The sequence below is a fragment of the Camellia sinensis genome, chromosome 11, assembly GCF_055761805.1.
Source record: "Camellia sinensis isolate YWXY chromosome 11, ASM5576180v1, whole genome shotgun sequence".
Taxonomy (NCBI): Eukaryota; Viridiplantae; Streptophyta; class Magnoliopsida; order Ericales; family Theaceae; genus Camellia; species Camellia sinensis.
In genome coordinates, this window is record NC_138971.1 from 174115281 (window position 1) to 174140494 (window position 25214).

General features: G+C 34.1%; 1 pseudogene across 1 annotated transcript; it reads right to left on the bottom strand.

Moving 5' to 3' along the window:
- Window positions 1–24848, bottom strand: LOC114272356 (UNC93-like protein 3; annotated as a pseudogene). Its single transcript, XR_014345144.1, has 14 exons — window positions 24572–24848; window positions 23613–23699; window positions 22117–22167; window positions 20629–20946; window positions 20429–20543; window positions 3844–3907; window positions 3633–3746; window positions 3463–3507; window positions 2141–2365; window positions 1930–2020; window positions 1216–1328; window positions 974–1097; window positions 293–316; window positions 1–204 (listed from the first exon to the last, which is right to left on the bottom strand). The product of XR_014345144.1 is annotated as an UNC93-like protein 3 (transcript).
- Window positions 24849–25214: the final 366 nt, after the last annotated feature.

Below are 25214 nucleotides of genomic sequence, written 5' to 3' on the forward strand. Positions count from 1 at the left end.
TTAACAGGTGAACATATTTTCTTATTTAATAGATTTCACAGACAAATACAACTTTCTGAGGCAATCAATGTGTAAGACGTGAATAATACATGTTTTGGCAATAAATATTTATTACGTATCCGGTAGCAAAAAATCAATCAGCACAAGAGAATGCTTTCTCGACCATAAGAATGAGGAATAGAAACCCGCCAACAGAGATGCAAACTGCAACAAGCATAACCACTAACATAGCATGCAAAGAAATGTAAGGGCTCACAAAAAACACAACTGCAATCGAAACACACTGCCAAACCTTGAGTTGTGCAAATGCTCCTTCCTGTACACCCCAAAAGTAACATTTGAGAATTAAATGCAAGTGCATTTGCACAAAGAAACGACTAAGAAAAATTGAGGGCCAAATATCTTTAATATACTTGAATGAGAAATAAATTAGACATAAGTATGAAAATCATTAAGATAACTAACATTATAAAGGAGAGTACAACACACAAAAGTCAATTTTCTCCTATTTGTTTAATTGTTCAATTAGGAGAACACTTGTGGAACCCATATCTTTAACTTTCCTAAAGGAATAAGTTTTCCTAATTTCCTTCAATATATGGAATTTACGTCTCAAGAATCTCAATATACCTTGTCTTCAACCATAAAACATACGTTTTCACAATTACATCCACTGATTTATTTATTTTTTTTATAAATAAAAAAAAACATAGTTTCATCCCACCTGCCTCTCAATTAGATCGCCCAAGCACGAACACCTCTAAGAAGATAATGTGTCGGATACACATCCAAATGTGTCATTAATTTTATTATTATTTTATATTTTTTAGATCTAGACACGCTTTGGACACGCGTCCATCACTTATTCATACACTCAACTCAAGGCATGCACTTCTCGTGTCAACATTTACGTGAAAAAGAGTATAAATCAAACTAAAAAAGGCTAAGTAAAACAAACAAAATAAATCACTACCATATCATGCTTAAAGAGCATCCCAAGCAAAGCATTAAGCTGTGTGTTGAATATTCCATCCCCAATTCCCAATGCGGCTGCCATGATAAGGGGGTACAAAATACCGAGTACTCCACTAGTTACGCTGCACAATGGCACAGTTAACAAGAACTGATAAAGTCATAGCAGCTTCAAATCAGATATATATAATTAAAAACTTTAGATTCTAAATAACTTTAATTGGAATCAACAAGAAACCTAACCTGTACTTCAGTAGAAGCCAAAGCAGTACAATTAACTGAATGAAAGCTCCAGCACAAACTATTAGAGTGATTGACTTGAGACCAGAGGTGAGTCGACCCATAGCCAGCGAACACTAACACATTCCAGATATAAACTGAGTCTGAAAAACTTAATGAATCAAACAAATGACAAATTATAAAACAAAGATGGTTTTCCTGGGTTTTTAACTTTTAGCGAACTTGAGGTGTAATAATATTTACATCCTATGCCACATTATTATTGAATAATTTCCTACAAAACATATGAGGATAGAGATCATAGCAGAGATTGTGAGTAATAACTTGAATGCACATACCGTGGGAAAAATAAGTATGCAACAGAACACAAGATATGATTATCCATCCATATTATCCATGTGAAGTACCACCAGGGCAATAAATGAAATTTTGTATATTGTTGCAAAAACACAACACAACTCATAGAGAATAAATATGGAAAAGGATATTTATTATTTGTTATTCTTGTTGCTTACAAAAGGAAAGGGTAAATGAAATTTAAAGTTGTTCACTCAATTCATTTTTATTTCTCCAACTCAACAAGAAAGAGACGAAGTGAGCTAATTCATGTACGTAAAACATGAATTAATGTACGTAAAACAAAAACAGACTCACCAAGTGAGCTAATTCATGTAAACCATTCCATAAAGCTACTCATTTCTGCAGTGCCATACTTACAATTGCATCAAAAGCCCAATACACTGCCATAGCACCACCTACACCAGACTCACCAAGTGCAGGTTCCGCAATGTACTTGGTGTATTCAGCCCTAAAATTGTAAATGTGTTCCACGCTTAATTGAAGAAAATATTACAATGTATATAGTGCACAAATTGAATGGTCAAAGGACAATAAAAAGGTAAAATGTCATAAGTTAATCAACAATTACCATACAAATGCTTGTTGTAAGCCTGAATATGCAATAAGGGGGATGATTAATAGCATTCGTAAGTCAAACAATGGAAGAGTAGAAACTGACAGAAGAATCTGGTAAAGTCTCCTCTCCTTTAGCATCCCTCTTTTGTAAGAAGCACATGAGTATGGTACCTAAGGTCATACTACAAACGAACATAATATATAGTAAAGTTGTGCCACTGCCACTGGTAGTTCCCCCCTGCAGTGATGTGAAAGAAAGAATAACAAATTAAAGATGCGAGTATTTTAAAAGAATTAAAAAATCATAGATTCTGACACTGAGGTAGAATCTACAATGCTTCAAATTTTCCACAACCAAATGAAAGATAGTGGTATATTGCTGTCAAGGATGACACTACATAGGATTAAAGGTGTGCCATTGAATATCCTTATTTATTTTTTTTAATACAAGTAATTTATGTATATTTTAATATTTTATTTGCTATCTTAAAATATATATATATATATATTGAACAACCCAAGAAACACATACACTTCTTGACACTACTAAGAAGGTGCATATCTGTGTTCAATGCATGTCCGGCACTAGCACTCATCAAACACTTTTTGACATGTGTTGGATACTGTATCAACTTTTTTTTTAGACCTTGATACCTTTCAAATACTTGGGTAGAGGTGTGAAGGATTCGCAGAATGGAATGGTCAAGTTTGTCAACTTGACAAAATTTTCTAACAGAAGGAATGCCAAAAATGGGAGTCAACCATGTCGAAAACTCTATAGCTCTAATTGTCGACATGGCTATACAACTGTTTCCCACGATTAGACAACTACTCCAATGGGCTATGCCACTCAAACCAACTAAGGGAAGTCATTCCTCCTGAAACTCTCTTCATTGATTGATTTCGAGACTATCGAAAAAGGTTTGGGACCCTTGATTTTATCCCTTTTTAAAAATAAAATAAAAAAAACTATCATTAAAACGTCCACCAAAGAAATTATTAAAGAAACAAAAGAAAAAGGGAAAGCCTCCCATAGCCAAAGATGGGGAAAAAAGGAAATAAAAATCATTCACTTCATAATAAATAGGACTTTCCTCATCTTTCTGCCATCTTTATTTTTCAGTGCTAACTTATAGCTAAAATTGCATTAGAGATGCAAAAGAGAAATTTAACATTAAATAATTTTTTTTGTACAACGAAGGTTAGAGTTTCTCGAGTGTAATGCAAGCATTAATAACTAAATCTATGATAATGAATTGGTACTGGTAATACAACAAACAACATAGAAAAATATAGGACATGGAAATCAGCTTGGAATCACAAGCATGCACAAACCGTTCCATCTTTCAATAGAAAAAGAGACATGAGGTTTCCAACGAACTGCAAAATTCAATAAAAAAATGAAGATTATTCCAGATGCACAACATCCATACAAAACAAATTGAATATATTCTTATTAGAACCAAAGATCATTAAAATTGTCATCAAAAACTAAAATGCAGCACCTGGTGGCCTGCAAACATTCCCCAAAATTCTCCATTGAAGTTACCAATCACGTTTCCTTCTTCTAAGTTTAAATCATGTGCATGACTGCGTGCTGTAGAAGTAAGATATGTACCCTGATGGACTATAATATTGTTAGGGAAAAAGTAATGTACTTATTACATCATCAAACACAACAAAGTGACGAACCAAATCTAAAAGATGGACTTGTACCTCCGCAACCCATTTTATTGAAGCAGAAAATCCGAGGTACGAGGAAGCTGGAACCATTGTGTACCTACCACAAGAACATTCATTTTTAAGTATATACAACTTCATCAATTTGATGAACATAATAGGGCTCTGTCAAATATGTGTCCACATCATTATTTAGTACAATACTAACAAGCATAAGAATGTTTTCTCGAGTCAGAGAGCAACCACTTTGCGCAAATAGAGGAAAGACAAGGTCTACATCTAGTCTTACCCTCCCAAGTCCCAAACCACATGGACTTTTAGTCTCATGAAATTCACTCAAACATTTTGGGAGCAGCTCCCCTCAAGACTTCATCCTATCTCTCAAGACTTCATTTTGTGGGCTCCATGTAACCAAGGAAGGTGATCCAAACTGCTCATCTTGTATGCCCAATAGAGTAGAACATATATGCAAAAAATTAACTTTATTGAATATCGATAAACATACTAACTTATCAAATTTTGTCTTATAAGATCAATGGTTTTTATTAAGATTCATATGTACCACCCATTTCATAAAATGAAACACGATTAGTTTTTTTTTATCAGCATGAAACATGATTAGTTGGTGTATCAATCAATGTCCGATCAAGCTAAATTTTTATAAATACATTCTTCTCTTTGAACTACGAGATGAACTGTTCAAATCACAAAACTATGGAGCCCCACAAAATAGAGTCCTGAGGGAGTATGGAGAAGATGTAGTCTTGAGGGGAGCCTACTCCTCAACAATTTTGGCTATTTCATCACCTATCAATGCAAAGGCAGAGTCACAGAAAACTTAAAAATAATGTGTCAAAAAAAAAAAAAAAAAAAAAAAAAAAAAAGGCATAGGCAGTGGGCGGGCCCCATTGCCACGTCATTAGTGGTGCTATTAGAGCACCACTTTTAGTGGTCTCAATCATTTTTCATCCATACATTGACCTGTTTGGGTTTGGAGAAAAGAAAATAAATTAAATTATTGATTGTGTTTGGTGCAACTTTGAAAACTTAATTTCACCTCTCTATTTGTATGTATTATTTGGAAGGAGTTTTGAAATTTTGACTCCACAACACATTTCAAAACATATTTCTCTTTCCTATTTCGCTACTCTCATTCTCGTGTACTCTATTCTGAAAAGCTGAGGATTTTTGAATTTTGGATCTACTCGGTCATTCTCCCGGATGTTCGGCCGGTTAACCGGAACAATGTTAGTGTTTGTGTTTTTTTTTTAGCACCTATTATTATTATATTTTAAATAAAAAATATTTTGAATTTTTTTTAAATTTTTTTTTTATGAATTTTGAATATAATTATGGATTGTATGTTTGGTTACGAGTTGTAAATTTTTGAATCAAATATCATATGAAATATCACTCAATTCAAAACACTTTTCAAATTTCATAACCAAACATATTTTCCACACTCAAATCATAATTCCAAAACTCACAAACTCAATAGAACTTTATTATCAAATCATAATTCTAAAACTCTACCAAACGCAACCATTGTATTTTTTATTATGATGTTTGGATGAGTAAAAAATTAATTAAGTAAAAAAAAGATACGAGTGAGATTTTTATTGTTATTGTATTTTACGAAATAATTTTGATATTATAAATATTTTACAATCAAGCAATTTGTTTATCACTAAATCTCATCAATTTTTGTGAGAAAATAAATAGTCTTAATAAGATATTTGGCTCCGTTTGATTTTAGAGTAATGATTTGAGTATGGAGTTGTCCTAAACACAAATTTCATATCTTGCAATTAAGACACAAAATAAATGCACAAATAATTAATTTTATTGATTATAAAAAATTGGTACAATCCTCTGTAAATTTGCTCTATTACAAAAGAATAGATCCTCTGATTCGATCTCCGAAATAGTTGAAATTCAACTATTGTAAAAGCTTTTTGTTGAACGAGACAAGTTGATGAATTTCTTCAAGTCTTCGAATGGAGAAACTCAGAGAAAAGAGGCTTGATCGAGAGTTTGAACGGCATGATCTCGAACGAGTCTTGAAATGATCTCTTTGGAATGATAGACCAAATTTGTATTTTTAACTTGAAAGGATTGGCACAAATTTGAAGAGCTTGATAATCCTCTAATTTTATGTTTGAAGAACTTTAGAAATAATTTTTGATAGCGTCTCAAGATTGTTTGGAAGTTTGCAAGACCATTAGCCAAAAACAATCTATCCATATCCCCATAGTGAGAGCCTCTATTTATAGGCTTAGGAGAGAAAGGTTAATTTTGGGGAGACTTTCTAAAAAAATAATTTTTCAAGTGTTTGTATCTCATTTAATCCATAAGATATTATTATATTTCAATAAGTTCTATTATTTGAACATTTGATCTAACAAATCAAAATTCTCATATTTAAGGTATTTTATGAATAATTCTACCCTTACAAATATTTTTTGAACGGATAACAATTTGGGGATATGAACATTCATATTTTACAATGTGACTATTCACATTGATGTGTAAATGTTCACGTTGATATTGTGAACATTCACATTGACAATATGAATATTCACATTGACATGTTTAACATTCATATTGATGGTGTGAACATTTACATTGACAATGTGAACATTTACATTGATGGGTGAACAAACTCAAATTCTTTAAAATTGGAACCAGTCAAGTTTGTTTAACACTTACCATTGGATCTCGAAGTCATCGTCAACACCCATTGGGTGATAGTTGCCCGACCAAAGAAATTCTGAAGAATTTAAAGGATTCCGACCAGAGTGATGAATCTAAACAATTGTCTTCCCTTTATTTATTGTTTCTCGAAATGTGCACCAATTTATTTTCAAAAGTACGTCATCAAATTTCAACATCTATTTTTTTCAAAATCCTTTTTCAAAATAAAGTCCATTTTTTTTTATTTATTTAAAATTTCAATGTTCCCCCTTCTTATTTTTTACGAAAGTTCTGAGGAGTTCGGATTTTATTCCAAGGAATCAACCAAACGATCACCCTTTAGCCAAATATCTCGTACAGGAACCAAAATTTTATTCGATATGAGAGATTTGGTCATTACTTCCTCGTCCAACAATTCACCATAAAATTAAGCATCCCTCAAAGTCAGTGGCCCAAAGGTTTTTACCTGATGAAAAGAACTTTCCATAATTTCGGAACTCCATTCAAATTCTATTTTCAAAAAATTTCCAAGGAATTTTAGATCTTATTCCAAGAAATCAATCAAACAGTTACCATATAGTCAAATGTCTTCTAAGGAAATTGAAAATTTCACTTCAAAGTGAAAGACCCGATCATCACCTCCTCATCAGCACTTTTCCATAAAATCAGATTCCCACTAAAGTAAAAAACCAAAAGATTTCTGTCCGATCAAAAACTTTTCATAATTTCTAAAATTCTACTCGGGTTTTCTTTCACAATTCTTTCCTCCCGAGGAGCTCTCGATCTGATTCCAAGTATCTAATCAAACAATTGTCCCCTTAGTCAAATGTCTTTCTAGGGGATTTCGAATTTTATTCAAAATTGAAGATTTGGTCACCACTTCCTTATCTCCCATTTTTTATAAAACTCGAAATTCCCCCTAAAGTCAATGACTTAAAGATTCTTATTCGATCAAACACTTTCCATAATCTCCGAGGCTCTACTTAGGCTGGAAAGTTGCTTTTTTTTTTAGAAGTTATTCTTTAATAACATGTTTTCTGGGAGATTTAAATTTTAAAAACGCAATCATTCCTTTCTCTTTCCACTTCTTCTTTGATCACTAAGGCAACAACCCAAATTCAGACTCAAATTCTTTAAAATTGGGAAACCAACCCCCTAATTTACTACTGATTACTCAAATCATGATCAAAATATGAATCACTGCCTAAATTGAACCCCCAAATCTTTGTAACTGCATCATTGCCCCCAAATAACTCGGACTGAAACAGAATCAAATCACTGCCACCTCAGACTCCCCAAATTTTGGGAATGAAATCACTGCCTTTCTCGTTGTTAGATTGCCGGAATCAAATCAAATCATTTCCAAAATATCACATAAACACATAATTTGCATTCATGCCTATTTGGCGGGTAGGGCTGCCCTGTCCTAATTTAGAAGTCAGACCTAGGATTCACTAAATCATTCAAAGAGGCAATAATACAATCCTAGAAAGGAGGGTATCCCGCCCTAGTTCGGAAGCTGCTAATGATCCATCCATGCAAAAGGGGTTAAGTTTGGTCACAAAAGGATACATCAGTTATTACTATCAATATACCACTCCTTCCACAGGGGAATGATCAAACAGTACTAGTAGCATAGTCTCATGCTTGCATTATTGACATAGCATAACCCATGAATAGTGTCCCAGATACTATGCAACAAACGAGAGGATATGTGAAAGGAACCAGTCAATTTTGTTCAACACTAACCATTGGGTCTCGAAGTCTTCATCATTATCGATTGCGTGATAGTTGCCCGACCAAGGGAATTCTGAGGAATTTAAACGATTCCTACCAGAGTGATCAATCTAAACAATTGTCTTTCCATTATTTATTGTTTCCCGAAATGTGCCCCAATTTATTTTCAAAAGTACGTCATAAAAATTCAACGTCTAATTTTTTCAAAATCCTTTTCCAAAATAAAGTGCCATGTTTTTTTTTATATTTAAAATTTCAATATTCCCCCCCCCCTCCTCTTTTTTTCGGAAAGTTCTGAGGAGTTCGGATTTTATTCCAAGGAATCAACCAAACAATCACCCTTTAGCCAAATATCTCATATAGGAACCAAAATTTTATTCGAAATGAGAGAGTTGGTCATTACTTCCTTGTCCAACATTTCTCCATAAAATTAAGGTTCCCACAAAGTTAGTGGCCCAAAGGTTTTTACGTGATGAAAAGAACATTCCATAATTTCGGAACTCTATTCAAATTTTATTTTTAAAAAATTTCAAAGGAATTTTAGATCTTATTCAAAGAAATCAATCAAACAGTTACCTTATAGTCAAACGTCCGCTAAGGATATTCAAAATTTCACTTCAAAGTGAAAAGCTCAGTCATCACCACCTCATCAATACTTTTCCATAAAATCAAATTCCCTCTAAAGTCAAAAACCTAAAGATTTCTGTCCGATCAAAAACTTTCCATAATTTCTAAAATTCTACTCAGATTTTCTTTCACAATTCTTTCCCCCCAAGGAGCTCTCGATCTGATTCCAAGTATCTAATCAAACAATTATCTCCTTAGTCAAATGTCTTTCAAGGGATTTCGAATTTTATACAAAATTGAGGATTTGGTCACCACTTCCTTATCTCCCATTTTTCATAAAACTCGAAATTCCCCCTAAAGTCAATGACTTAAAGATTCTTATTCGATCAAACACCTTCCATAATCTCCGAGGCTCTACTTAGGCTGGAAAGTTCCTTTTTTTTTAGAAGTTATTCTTTAATAACATGTTTTCTGGGGGATTTAAATTTTAAAAACACAATCATTCCTTTCTCTTTCCTCTTCTTCTGTGATCACTAAGGTAACAACCCAAATTTAGACTCAAATTCTTTAAAATTGGGAAACCACCCGCCTAATTTACAACTGATTACTCAAATAATGATCCAAATAGGAATCACTGCCTAAATTGAACTCCCAAATCTTTGTAACGGCATCACTGCCCCTAAATAACTCGGATTGAAACAGAATCAAATCACTGCCACATCAGACTCCCCAAATTTTGGGAATGAAATCACTGTCTTTCTCATTGTTAAATCGCTGGAATCAAATCAAATCATTTCCAAAATATCACATAAGCACATAATTTGCATTCATGCCTATTTGGGGGGTAGGGCTGCCCTGTCCTAATTTAGAAGTTGGACCTAGGATTCACTAAATCATTCAAAGAGGCAATAATACAATCCTGGAAAGGAGGGTATCCTGCCCTAGTTCGGAAGCTGCTAATGCTCCCTCCATGCAAAAGGGGTTGAGTGTGGTCACAAGAGGGTACATCAGTTATTACTATCAATATACCACTCCTTCCACAAGGGAATGATCAAATAGTACTAGTAGCATAGTCTCGCGCTTGCCCTGTGGACAGAACATAACCCACGAATAGTGTCCAAGATACTATGCAACAAACCCGAGGATAGGTGAATGGAACCAGTCAATTTTGTTCAATACTTGCCATTGGGTGTTGAAGTCATCGTCATCACCCATTGGGTGATAGTTGCCCGACCAAGGGAATTCAAAGGAATTGAAAGGATTCCTACCAGAGTGATCAATCTAAACAATTGTCTTTCCGTTATTTATTGTTTCCCGAAATGTGCCCCAATTTATTTTCAAAAGTACGTCATCAAATTTTAACGTCTATTTTTTTAAAAATCCACTTTCAAAATAAAGTGCGTTTTTTTTTTTTTCATTTAACATTTCAATGTTCCCCCCTGTCCTTTTTTCGAAAGTTCTGAGGAGTTCGGATTTTATTCCAAGGAATTAACCAAACGATCACCCTTTAGCCAAATATCTCGTACAGGAACCAAAATTTTATTCGAAATGAGAGACTTGGTCATTACTTCCTTGTCCAACATTTCACCATAAAATTAAATGTTCCCTCAAAGTCAGTGGCCCAAAGGTTTTTACCTGATGAAAAGAACTTTCCATAATTTCGGAACTCTATTCAAATTTTATTTTCAAAAAATTTCCAAGGAATTTTAGATCTTATTCCAAGAAATCAATCAAACAGTTACCTTACAGTCAAATGTCCTCTAAGCAAATTCAAAATTTCACTTCAAAGTGAAAGACTCGGTCATCACCTCCTCATCAATACTTTTCCAGAAAATCAAATTCCCTCTAAAGTCAAAAACCTAAAGATTTCTGTCCGATCAAAACTTTCCATATTTCTAAAATTCTACTCGGATTTTCTTTCACAATTCTTTCCTCCCAAGGAGCTCTCGATCTGATTCCAAGTATCTAATCAAGCAATTGTCTCCTTAGTCAAATGTCTTTTTAGGGGATTTCGAATTTTATTCAAAATTGAAGATTTGGTCACCACTTCCTTATCTCCCATTTTTCATAAAACTCGAAATTCCCCCTAAAGTCAATGACTTAAAGATTCTTATTCGATCAAACACCTTCCATAATCTCCAAGTCTCTACTTAGGCTGGAAAGTTCCCTTTTTTTTTTAGAAGTTATTCTTCAATAACATGTTTTCTGGGGGATTTAAATTTTAAAAACGCAATCATTCCTTTCTTTTTCCTCTTCTTCTGTGATCACTAAGGTAACAACTCAAATTCAGACTCAAATTCTTTAAAATTGGGAAACCACCCCCCCTAAATTACTACTGATTACTCAAATCATGATCCAAATAGAAATCACTGCCTAAATTGAACCCCCAAATCTTTGTAACTGCATCATTGCCCCCAAATAACTCGGATTGAAACAGAATCAAATCACTGCCACATCAAACTCCCCAGATTTTGGGAATGAAATCACTGTCTTTCTCGTTGTTAGATTTCTAGAATCAAATCAAATCATTTCCAAAATATCACATAAGCACATAATTTGCATTCATGCCTATTTAGCGGGTAGGGCCGCCCTGTCCTAATTTAGAAGTCAGACCTAGGATTCACTAAATCATTCAAAGAGGCAATAATACAATCCTGGAAAGGAGGGTATCCTACCCTAGTTCGGAAGCTGCTAATGCTCCCACCATGCAAAAGGGGTTGGGTTTGGTCACAAGAGGGTACATCAGTTATTACTATCAATATACCACTCCTTCCACAAGGGAATGATCAAACAGCACTAGTAGCATAGTCTCATGTTTACCTTGTTGACATAACATAACCCACGAATAGTTTCCGGAATACTATGCAACAAATCCGAGGATAGGTGAATGGAACCGGTCAATTTTGTTCAACACTTACCATTGGATCTCGAAGTCATCGTCATCACCCATTGGGTGATAGTTGCCCGACCAAGGACATTCTGAGGAATTTAAAGGATTCCAACAAGAGTGATCAATCTAAACAATTGTCTTCCGTTATTTATTGTTTCCTGAAATGTGCCCCAATTTATTTTCAAAAGTACGTCATCAAATTTCAACGTCTATTTTTTTCAAAATCCTCTTTCAAAATAAAGTTCCGTTTTTTTTTATTTTTATTTTTTAAAATTTCAATGTACCCCCTTTCCTCTTTTTTTCCGAAAGTTCTGAGGAGTTCGGATTTTATTCCAAGGAATCAACCAAACGATCACCCTTTAGCCAAATATCTCGTACAAGAACCAAAATTTTATTTGAAATGAGAGACTTGGTCATTACTTCCTTGTCCAACATTTCACCATAAAATTAAGGTTCCCTCAAAGTCAGTGGCCCAAAGGTTTTTACCTGATGAAAAGAACTTTCCATAATTTTAGAACTCTATTCAAATTTTATTGTCAAAAAATTTCCAAGGAATTTTAGATCTTATTCCAAGAAATCAATCAAACAGTTACCACACAGTCAAATGTCTTCTAAGCAAATTCAACATTTCACTTCAAAGTGAAAGACTCGGTCATCACGTCCTCATCAACACTTTTCCATAAAATCAAATTCCCTCTAACGTCAAAAACCTAAAGATTTCTGTCCAATCAAAAACTTTCCATAATTTCTAAAATTTTACCCAGATTTTCTTTCACAATTCTTTCCTCCCAAGGAGCTCTCGATCTGATTCCAAGTATCTAATCAAACAATTGTCTCCTTAGTCAAATGTCTTTTTAGGGGATTTCGAATTTTATTCAAAATTGAAGATTTGGTCACCACTTCCTTATCTCCCATTTTTCATAAAACTCGAAATTCCCCCTAAAGTCAATGACTTAAAGATTCTTATTCAATCAAACACCTTCCATAATCTCTATAGCTCTACTTAGGCTGAAAAGTTCCTTTTTTTTTTTAAGAAGTTATTCTTTAATAACATGTTTTCTGGGGGATTTAAATTTTAAAAACGCAATCATTCCTTTCTTTTTCCTCTTCTTCTGTGATCACTAAGGTAACAACCCAAATTCAGACTCAAATTCTTTAAAATTGGGAAACCACCCCCCCTAAATTACTACTGATTACTCAAATCATGATCCAAATAGGAATCACTGCCTAAATTGAACCCCCAAGTCTTTGTAATTGCATCATTGCTCCCAAATAACTCGGATTGAAACAGAATCAAATCACTGCCACGTCAAACTCCCCAGATTTTGGGAATGAAATCACCGTCTTTCTCGTTGTTAGATCGCTGGAATCAAATCAAATCATTTCCAAAATATCACATAAGCACATAATTTGCATTCATGCCTATTTGGCGGGTAGGACTGCCCTGTCCTAATTTAGAAGTCAGACCTAGGATTCACTAAATCATTCAAAGAGGCAATAATACAATCCTGGAAAGGAGGGTATCCTGCCCTAGTTCGGAAGCTGCTAATGCCCCCTCCATGCAAAAGGGGTTGAGTTTGGTCACAAGAGGGTACATCAGTTATTACTATCAATATACCACTCCTTCCACAAGAGAATGATCAAACAGCACTAGTAGCATAGTCTCATGCTTGCCTTGTTGACATAACATAACGCACGAATAGTTTCCAGAATACTATGCAACAAATCCGAGGATAGGTGAATGGAACCAGTCAATTTTGTTCAACACTTACCATTGGATCTCGAAGTCATCGTCATCACCCATTGGGTGATAGTTGCCCGACCAAGGGCATTATGAGGAATTTAAAGGATTCCTACCAGAGTGATCAATCTAAACAATTGTCTTTCCGTTATTTATTGTTTCCCGAAATGTGCCCCAATTTATTTTCAAAAGTACGTCATCAAATTTCAGCGTCTATTTTTTTCAAAATTGTCTTTCAAAATAAAATTCCGTTTTTTTTTATTTTTATTTTTTAAAATTTCAATGTACCCCCTTTCCTCTTTTTTTCCGAAAGTTCTGAAGAGTTCGGATTTTATTCCAAGGAATCAACCAAACGATCACCCTTTAGCCAAATATCTCGTACAAGAACCAAAATTTTATTCGAAATGAGAGACTTGGTCATTACTTCCTTGTCCAACATTTCACCATAAAATTAAGGTTCCCTCAAAGTCAGTGGCCCAAAGGTTTTTACCTGATGAAAAGAACTTTCCATAATTTTGAAACTCTATTCAAATTTTATTGTCAAAAAATTTCCAAGGAATTTTAGATCTTATTCCAAGAAATCAATCAAACAGTTACCACACAGTCAAATGTCTTCTAAGCAAATTCAAAATTTCACTTCAAAGTGAAAGACTCGGTCATCACCTCCTCATCAACACTTTTCCATAAAATCAAATTCCCTCTAACGTCAAAAACCTAAAGATTTCTGTCCAATCAAAAACTTTCCATAATTTCTAAAATTTTACCCAGATTTTCTTTCACAATTCTTTCCTCCCAAGGAGCTCTCGATCTGATTCCAAGTATCTAATCAAACAATTGTCTCCTTAGTCAAATGTCTTTTTAGGGGATTTCGAATTTTATTCAAAATTGAAGATTTGGTCACCACTTCCTTATCTCCCATTTTTCATAAAACTCGAAATTCCCCCTAAAGTCAATGACTTAAAGATTCTTATTCAATCAAACACCTTCCATAATCTCTATAGCTCTACTTAGGCTGAAAAGTTCCTTTTTTTTTTTAAGAAGTTATTCTTTAATAACATGTTTTCTGGGGGATTTAAATTTTAAAAACGCAATCATTCCTTTCTTTTTCCTCTTCTTCTGTGATCACTAAGGTAACAACCCAAATTCAGACTCAAATTCTTTAAAATTGGGAAACCACCCCCCCTAAATTACTACTGATTACTCAAATCATGATCCAAATAGGAATCACTGCCTAAATTGAACCCCCAAGTCTTTGTAATTGCATCATTGCTCCCAAATAACTCGGATTGAAACAGAATCAAATCACTGCCACGTCAAACTCCCCAGATTTTGGGAATGAAATCACTGTCTTTCTTGTTGTTAGATCGCTGGAATCAAATCAAATCATTTCCAAAATATCACATAAGCACATAATTTGCATTCATGCCTATTTGGCGAGTAGGGCTGCCCTGTCCTAATTTAGAAGTCAGACCTAGGATTCACTAAATCATTCAAAGAGGCAATAATACAATCCTGGAAAGGAGGGTATCCTGCCCTAGTTCGGAAGCTGCTAATGCTCCCTCCATGCAAAAGGGGTTGGGTTTGGTCACAAGAGGGTACATCAGTTATTACTATCAATATACCACTCCTTCCACAAGGGAATGATCAAACAGCACTAGTAGCATAGTCTCATGCTTGCCTTGTTGACATAACATAACCCACGAATAGTTTCCGGAATACTATGCAACAAATCCGAGGATAGGTGAATGGAACCAGTCAATTTTGTTCAACACTTACCATTGGATCTCGAAGTCATCGTCATCACCCATTGGGTGATAGTTGCCCGACCAAGGGCATTCTGACGAATTTAAAGGATTCCTACTAGAGTGATCAATCTAAACAATTGTCTTTCCGTTATTTATTGTTTCCCGAAATGTGCCCCAATTTATTTTCAAAAGTACGTCATCAAATTTCAGCGTCTATTTTTTTCAAAATCCTCTTTCAAAATAAAGTTCCGTTTTTTTTTATTTTTATTTTTTAAAATTTCAATGTACCCCCTGTCCTTTTTTCGAAAGTTCTGAGGAGTTCGGATTTTATTCCAAGGAATCAACCAAACGATCACCCTTTAGCCAAATATCTCGTACAAGAACCAAAATTTTATTCGAAATGAGAGACTTGGTCATTACTTCCTTGTCCAACATTTCACCATAAAATTAAGGTTCCCTCAAAGTCAGTGGCCCAAAGGTTTTTACCTGATGAAAAGAACTTTCCATAATTTCGGAACTCTATTCAAATTTTATTGTTAAAAAATTTCCAATGAATTTTAGATCTTATTCCAAGAAATCAATCAAACAGTTACCATACAGTCAAATGTCTTCTAAGTAAATTCAAAATTTCACTTCAAAGTGAAATACTCGGTCATCACCTCCTCATCAACACTTTTCCATAAAATCAAATTCCCTCTAACGTCAAAAACCTAAAGATTTCTGCCCGATCAAAAACTTTCCATAATTTCTAAAATTTTACTCGGATTTTCTTTCACAATTCTTTCTTCCCAAGGAGCTCTCGATCTGATTCCAAGTATCTAATCAAACAATTGTCTCCTTAGTCAAATGTCTTTCCAGGGGATTTCGAATTTTATTCAAAATTGAAGATTTGGTCACCACTTCCTTATCTCCCATTTTTCATAAAACTCGAAATTCCCCCTAAAGTCGATGATTTAAAGATTCTTATTCGATCAAGCACCTTCCATAATCTCTGAGGCTCTACTTTGGCAGGAAAGTTCCATTTTTTTTTTAGATGTTATTCTTTAATAACATGTTTTCTGGGAGATTTAAATTTTAAAAACGCAATCATTCCTTTCTGTTTCCTCTTCTTCTGCGATCACTAAGGTAACAACCCAAATTCAGACTCAAATTCTTTAAAATTGGGAAACCACCCCCCTAATTTACTACTGATTACTCAAATCATGATCCAAATAGGAATCACTGCCTAAATTGAACCCCCAAATCTTTGTAACTGCATCATTGCCCCCAAATAACTCGGATTGAAACAAAATCAAATCACTGCCACGTTAGACTCCCCAGATTTTGGGAACGAAATCACTGTCTTTCTCGTTGTTAGATCGCTTCAAATCAAGTCATTTCCAAAATATCACATAAGCACATAATTTGCATTCATGCCTATTTGGCGGGTAGGGTTGCCCTGTCCTAATTTAGAAGTCAGACCTAGGATTCACTAAATCATTCAAAGAGGCAATATTACAATCCTGGAAAGGAGGGTATCCTGCCCTAGTTCGGAAGTTGCTAATGCTTCCTCCATGCAAAAGGGGTTGAGTTTGGTCACAAGAGGGTACATCAGTTATTACTATCAATATACCACTCCTTCCACAAGGGAATGATCAAACAGCACTAGTAGCATAGTCTCATGCTTGCCTTATTGACATAACATAACCCACGAATAGTGTCCGGGATACTATGCAACAAACCCGAGGATAGGTGAATGGAACCAGTCAATTTTGTTCAACACTTACCATTGGGTCTCGAAGTCATCGTCATCACCCATTGGGTGATAGTTGCCCGACCAAGGGAATTCTGAGGAATTTAAAGGATTCCTACCAGAGTGATCAATCTAAACAATTGTCTTTCCGTTATTTATTGTTTCCCGAAATGTGCCCCAATTTATTTTCAAAAGTACGTCATCAAATTTCAATGTCTATTTTTTTCAAAATAAAGTGAAGTTTTTTTTTTATTTATTTAAAATTTCAATGTTACCCCCTTTCCTCTTTTTTTCCGAAAGTTCTGAGGAGTTCGGATTTTATTCCAAGGAATCAACCAAACGATCACCCTTTAGCCAAATATCTCGTACAGGAACCAAAATTTTATTCAAAATGAGACTTGGTCATTACTTCCTTGTCTAACATTTGTCCATAAAATTAAGGTTCCCTCAAAGTCAGTGGCCCAAAGGTTTTTACCTAATGAAAAGAACTTTCCATAATTTCGAAACTCTATTCAAATTTTATTTTCAAAAAATTTTCAAGGAATTTTAGATCTTATTCCAAGAAATCAATCGAACAGTTATCTTATAGTCAAATGTCTTGTAAGGAAATTCAAAATTTCACTTAAAGGTGAAAGACTCGGTCATCACGTCCTCATCAACACTTTTCCATAAAATCAAATTCCCTCTAAAGTAAAAAACCTAAAGATTTTTGTCTGATCAAAAACTTTCCATAATTTCTAAAATTCTACTCGGGTTTTCTTTCACAATTCTTTCCTCCCAAGGAGCTCTCGATCTGATTCCAAGTATCTAATCAAACAATTGTCTCCTTAGTCAAATGTCTTTCTAGGGGATTTCGAATTTTATTCAAAATTGAAGATTTGGTCACCACTTCCTTATCTCCCATTTTTCATCAAACTCGAAATTCCCCCTAAAGTCAATGACTTAAAGATTCTTAGTCAATCAAACACCTTCCATAATCTCCGAGGCTCTACTTAGGCTGGAAAGTTCCTTTTTTTTTTAGAAGTTATTCTTTAATAACATGTTTTCTTGGAGATTTAAATTTTAAAAAGGCAATCATACCTTGCTTTTTCCTCTTCTTCTTTGATCTCTAAGGTAAGAACCCAAATTCAAACTCAAATTCTTTAAAATGGGGAAACCACCCCCCTAATTTACTATTGATTACTCAAATCATGATCAAAATGTGAATCACTGCCTAAATTGAACCCCCAAATCTTTGTAACTGCATCATTGCCCCCAAATAACTCGGATTGCCACAGAATCAAATCATTGCCACGTCAGACTCCCCAGATTTTGGGAATGAAATCACTGTCTTTCTCGTTGTTAGATCGTTGGAATCAAATCAAATCATTTCCAAAATATCACATTAGCACATAATTTGCATTCATGCCTATTTGGCGGGAAGGGTTGCCCTGTCCTAATTTAGAAGTCAGACCTAGGATTCACTAAATCATTCAAAGAGGCAATAATACAATCCTGGAAAGGAGGGTATCCTGCCCTAGTTCGGAAGCTACTAATGCTCCCTCCATGCAAAAGGTGGTAAGTTTGGTCACAAAAGGGTACATCGGTTATTACTATGGACTCCCTGGACTACGAAGCAGTACAATGTGCAGATGTCAATGAGATTTCTAATTCTATCAGAGAACTAGGAATGAACAACTTGCTAGCAGAGTGAATCAAGGTACAAGTACAAATCATATTTTAAAATTTTCATATTTGTCAAAACCAGCTTCAAATGGCTCTGGCTGTGCGTAATAACAAGCTAAATGCAGAAACCTATAAAAAAAAAAAAAGTTGATAATGATTACATAATTATGCAGGATTTCCTAAAACCGAATGGTTAGAAAACATGGAAGTATTGACCTTGAGTGGTTGAGAGATGTTCCTCCAGACAAGGCAAAGTAAGTCATCTCGAACCCCAGACTTGTAATCATGCATAAACCTTACCATTTTGTATAAACAGTGAAACATCTAATGAACCATGATAAGAGAGCTTGCTATAACATGTATTTCATCAGGTATTTTGTTTGTATGTGGGGAAAGATTTTCATTGGTAGGGTTGCTTTTGCTACTCATTTAAGTGAATTTAAACCAAAATTTATATATAATCAACTTCATTTTCTTAAGTGACCGAGTTTAACTAAAACTAATCATGTTTATTCTCTACAAAAGAGAATTTACTGACTAATTATAACTTAACGATCTTAGTTTAACTTAAACACCTCACTTAAGGTTTTTTAAATCACCTAAGTGTTCAATTCTCAAGTCCAAATAGATGAATTTTAATTCACTTTGATTTTCTTCTTATTTCTCTTTCTTTTCTCTTCTACCTCTCAAGAAGAAAGTTTCTCTCCAACTTTCTCCATTCTTCTCTCTTTTGTTGTATGAAATAATTAGCTTAGGCCACTTGTTTCATTATCTTAAGTAACCAAGTTTAACTCAAACTAATCACGCTTAGTCTCTAAGAAAGAGAATTTATTGAATAATTATAGCTTAACGACATTACTTTTAACTTAAACACCTCACTTAAGGTTTTCTAAATCACTTAAGTATTGATATTCCATTTTTGAAGTTCTGTTGTTCTTTCCTTTATTTCTATCATGAGTAATTGTTTCATTCCTTGTATCCGAATTTCATCGTTTATGCAAGACCTTAGCTACGTTTTACAGTGCTAGGGCTTTTCTTCAATACAATTTGTTTTCTCTATATACTGAAATTTGTTTCCGAAAAAAAAAATTAAAAAAATCATGGTTAAGATCTAAGACATTCTGAGTAAGGAACACTCCTATTACTGAGTCAACAGCTGAGCCTTTCCACTGTGAGAAGCATCTATTTCCTGAAATATTGGTTAGATAAATATATCTTTTAATTTACATGCACTTGACATAGAATATCATATAATTTCTTTGTATGTTCATTCTTGGTACAGAGATAGTGTTTCTATCCAAGAGATTCCGACAGTAGCAATGGAAAATAAATGCTACTTTGAAGAAAATTCACCCAAAAAAAAATAAAGGAATAATGATCTTAGTGCATTGTCTTTGAAACGAATCAGAATTGTAAGGTCGGGTGCAAGACTGACAATGTTCAGTTTACTCTTTGCATGAGCTGCTTAGGCATTTTTGTACAGTGCACTTTTCTATCTTTGCTTCCTACATCTGGAATTTCTACACTGCTTGGATGTCAATTATATTCACCATTTTAGTTAATAGCTTGTGAACTCTTTAAGATTTGTATTTTGCTTTCATGTTGTAGCGGTGCCTAGCTAGTACTGTGTTACTGTGAGTGTATTCACATAATTTGAACTTATTTTTTTAGTAGGCTTCATTTTTTGGTAACCTAGAATGATATGTGCAAACCAGAATAAGTCAATAACAGGTTTGTGCACCAGATAACTACTACATAAAATCGACCTAGGCTTTTAAGGATGAAATCTAGCAACTTTTGTAAGGATTTGAAACTTCTAGGTCAAGTATAGAGAGAACTTGTTTGGGTACCTTGGACAAGATGCATGAGTGCAATGAATGAGTCTGCTCGTCCACAGAATACTTTCCTTTCTTCCTCCCACCATTTCATCAATTGTAACTGTGCGCTTCTGTTTTTCTGGTTTGCCTGCATCACACATCCAGAAAAGTTGCTTTATTACTGTGGATTCAATATTTTGGAAATTTTTGTGTTCTATGTGTTTAATAGGTACCTCTTGCCTTCATGGAGTATTGTTGATAATCATATCAAGCGTCCTTGTGCTCTTGCAAAAGCATTTTATTTGCTCCGGATGAGATTGGGTTGGTTGAAGTTGGTGCCATGCCTTCCTCTTTACTGAAATATTTGCAAGGAAAGTTTCCATTGCCTGCTCAAAACCAGATGTTTGAATTTTGGGCCGAGTTGATGAAGTCAGGTTCAAGTTGACCATTGCAGTTGGAGAGGTAATGTTGTGGGCCTGAGTTGATCTACTGAATCTTTTATCCGCCATCCTTTCTATGTTTGAAAGCAGCTCAGATGCAGCATGTTGCTTCTGCATATTATGCTTATCAGTAATGAAATGGAAGCAACAATCGGTCACCACCACAAGGGCATTGACCCCATTCATTGCCTTCAATGTTAAACAGCTCTTTTGCTCAGTGTTAGTTCCTGAATCATCTTCTGAGACAAAATAATCATATTGAGGTTCAATGTCAACATTTTCTTTCACTGGCCCAAATTTTCCTTCTTATTTTTCTCTTTAGATTCAACTATTTTTCAAAACAAATTAACAACAATTCTTATAAAAACACTGAAAAGAAAAGCCAGAAATCAAAAATATAGTTGCAAAATCGCCTTTGTAGAAACTAGTTTCAAGCACACACTGATAGCCACACTACTAAAAAAAGTACTTTTTGCAACCGTCACAAGCCGTCACAAATAATGAAAATGTAGTCACAAATGACCTTTTGCGACTGCCAAGCAACCACAAATGGGGGACCCAAATATGGTGGTGGCAAATATTTTTTGCAATGGCAAAGCATAAACTACTTTTTGCAACAGCTATTTTGCAATCGCAAAAAAAAAAATTTAAATAAATAACACTTTACCGTCGCAAAGAATTATTTATTATAAAAATCATATATACATTTGCTACAAAAAAAAAAAAACAAAAAAAAAAACAATTGCAAGTACCTAACAATTTTTTTTAATGAAAAATAATTTTAAAAAAAATTAACAAATTAATTTAAACTTATAATAGAATTATTAACCTATATTCACATACATATATATATATATATATCAGTGTGCAAACAAAATATAAACTTTCATACATGCAAAAACATACATCAATATTTAGTTTAACACTAATATTATTAAATATGGAATCAAGGTAAGCTCTACTAATCATCAACTTGCACGCAAGGTTAGCTCTTGTGTTGAAGCTTCCATTGCTTTCACTATCGATTCATCAGAAAGGGCCGGTGGATCCTAAACTACAATTTTAAAGCAGATTGAAGGATTTTCTCAATCACATTGTGTCTTCAGTGTTCATCACTGCCTCATGTATCTGCAGCTCGTAGAAAAAATTATGAAAAAAATTTGGAACGTCTTGACCAAAATATATGAGATTAGCAGCACAAATCATCTGTTTGGAAAATACGTTGTGGTATAATATTACAGACTATATACTATAAGGTATTGTTCACCAATAGCAACATACCCATTTCCAGGTGTGACTTGCTTGGGCTGCTAGGATGCGGCACCAGAATACCTTGGAACAGAGGAATTATTGTTAAGTAGGAAAAGGGAAAAGAGGTTAAAAGTCCCCCAAAAAATATATAAATACATAAATAAATAAAATAAAGTGGATAATTATTGAGCACCCCACAAAATGGAATTTTCCATATAACACCAAGAATATATCTGGTAACAAGAAAAATATGGCTTTAACAACAAAATCAAGAGAAGCAGATTCTAACACATGTTTCTCCACGACTAGTACTAACTCTGCCAAAGCCACTTTTGCGTCATTTCAGTTCAAAATGATTTAGGTAACTATCAATTATGTCTAAACAGCTAGCATCGCAAAGAGACACAGTTAAAAGGGCTTCCAAGATTTGAGAATTAAGGACCAACATACTATACAAGCACAAAAGATATAATTGGACTCTACTCTACTATTCACGATTAACTAAATATTTGGAAAGAGCGAAAGCACCAATAAAAGGAAGAAGATGATTCGTAGAAGCAATTTTCCTTATCCAGAAAATTGTGACCTTAAAAATTGTGCCTCACCTAGTCTCAATTAGTGCAATCCCCCCCCCCCCAAAAAAAAAAATTAATTAAATAAAAAAATTGTTTCTCAATACCACACTTCCCCTGCAAAATAATTCAAAACACGATGAGGTACAAGTCCTTAAGCAGAACTTCACTCAATTTCTTGAGAGCTTGACAAAAAGTTCTTAGTCGGTAAAATTTTCAATTCAATTTTTAATTTGTAGTTAAATTGTTTCAGGCATGAATTTATTGATCTTTTATGTAGTTTAAATCATGTTTACAAGATGGAATGAAAAGAGGCTTTAGTAAAGCAAAAGCATAGCTATTTTGGGAGTGAGTTTTCATGATTACGCAGAATTGAAATTGTGCTGAGGCCTAACTTTGATGAATTTTTAAAAATAGTTCTCTACCTCGTAATTTCATGAAATTTTAACAAGCAATCCCTCCATGAGTCTAGTGTATTGTGTAATAGAAGAAAATTCCAATAAATGAATTTTAAATAAATCTCAAACTAGGTTGTGTTTTGTTTTACTACTATGCTGAATTCTATTTTAACCTACTGCTTTCTATAAGTTTTTTAGTCGAAGAGACACTTGAAACAATTCAAAATAAGTCAAATTTCTTGAAGTTGTACTAGGGGAGCACAATAAATCACTGCCTTCAAACTCTATTGCAAAATGTGCTAAAATTTTATTGGATTTTCACCAAAAATTTATCATTAGATCTTCAATTTTTCTATCTGAATCAAAAATGAAAGAGTGAAAGAATCAAGTCTTATTATGTTGCAGACACATAGAAGAAGTGTAAATTGAATCAAATTATGGTTGAACAACCTCACCTATCCACTTCAATGAAAAGCTAAAACACTTCCACTTAAACAAAACACATTCAGAAAGTAGCATTGACAGCAAAATCGATAGAAACAATACATACACATACCTATAGGGCAAAGGAAAATCATATTTGGATCTGAGACAGAGAGGGCACAGCTTGTCAATACAAAATCAAGGCATCGACATTTCTACCCTGCAATGAATCCAATATTAAAGAGATGTTCGATAAGGACCAACAACACATGGTGAATGTCATTGTATTTTTATAAGAAAAGTGAGGTCATACCACCCCAGAATAGAGTAAACAACACAAATATAAGATCGGCACCACAGGAAACATAAGCATGAGATGAGATAAATCTGTTTGACCCATCATAATCACTTTGTTGCCAAATTCATGAGCCCATAAGAAGCTCAAGGAAAAGCCAATTCACTGTAGAGAGAAAGCTCATAACTTGGTCTAATTTCTTAATATGGATTCATAAAAAGCAAGATAACAAATCAACCCAAAAACAAAAATATTTGCGTATAAAACTACGGCATTATGGTAATTATGTACCATCCTCTGTTTTTGGAATCATCCGAAAAAATTTAACATCAGTCTTTAAATCTTTAGCTAATTTTTTTTTTTTAAATGAAAAATAAAAGAAAGAAAGATAGAAAAGAAAAGGAAAAAGATAGTACAGAGAACTCTAGGTCAATACCAAATCAAAGCCCTAAATCTAAGAGAACCAGAAACTCTAGATTGTAGCATTTCGAATTAGCTAGCTCAGGATCTGCATCTGTTCAATCCAGATCAAACTCATTCAAATCAAAAACAACATCAGCCATGTCCATATTTGAGCTTAAAATGTTAGGCCACAACAATAAATAACCAAACGAATAGTAGTTTGATCTCAAATCCAACATCTACGAATCGAATGCAAATGACACGCATGAGGTGGATCGAAGCCCTAACAGTTGGAGAGAAAGAAACAGAGAAAGAGATCGAGGGAGGAGAGGAGACAGAGAAAGAGAAATAGAGACAGAGAAAGAGATGGGGGAGGAGAGGAGAGGAGCCCTAACCCGTTCAGATCAATTGAAGAAGCTGAGGTATTCTTCGCCTGCTCTCTTCTTCTTCTCCTCCTCGTCTTCGTCTTCTGTCTCCATCTTCTTCTCCCTTTTCTTCTTCTCCTATTCTCTCTCTCTCTCTCTCACATTTCACTTTCCCTGTTTTGATTCTCTCTTTTTTCTTTTTTTTTCCCATTTTGCTGATTCACCCGTTTCTCTCTCTCTCTCTTTCTAGTTCTCGATCCTCCTTTATTTTCTTCCCCCTCTTTTTTTTCTTTTTCTTTGGTAAATTACACGGACAACTCGTGACGTTTATATTTATTATAGTTTTTTTCTCATCTTTTATAAATTATATCTCCTTTTTTGAAATTTAAAATTTTATTATAGATTTTTTCTTAGTAATTTAATTTTTTTAAATATCAATTTTATTCTTACTGGGTAAATTACATCGACATTCTTTACATTTTAAAAATTACAATCCCTTCCCTAAGGTTCAAAGTAGCATTATCAATTGCCCCTAGATTAGTATTAGTTGGAAAAACAATTCATTGAAAAAAAAATTATTAGTAAAATTTTTAAATTTCTATTTAAAAACCAATGTAATTTTTTGAATTTACGTTTTTTCCTCAAATTTACAAACTGAGACAACCATTTATAA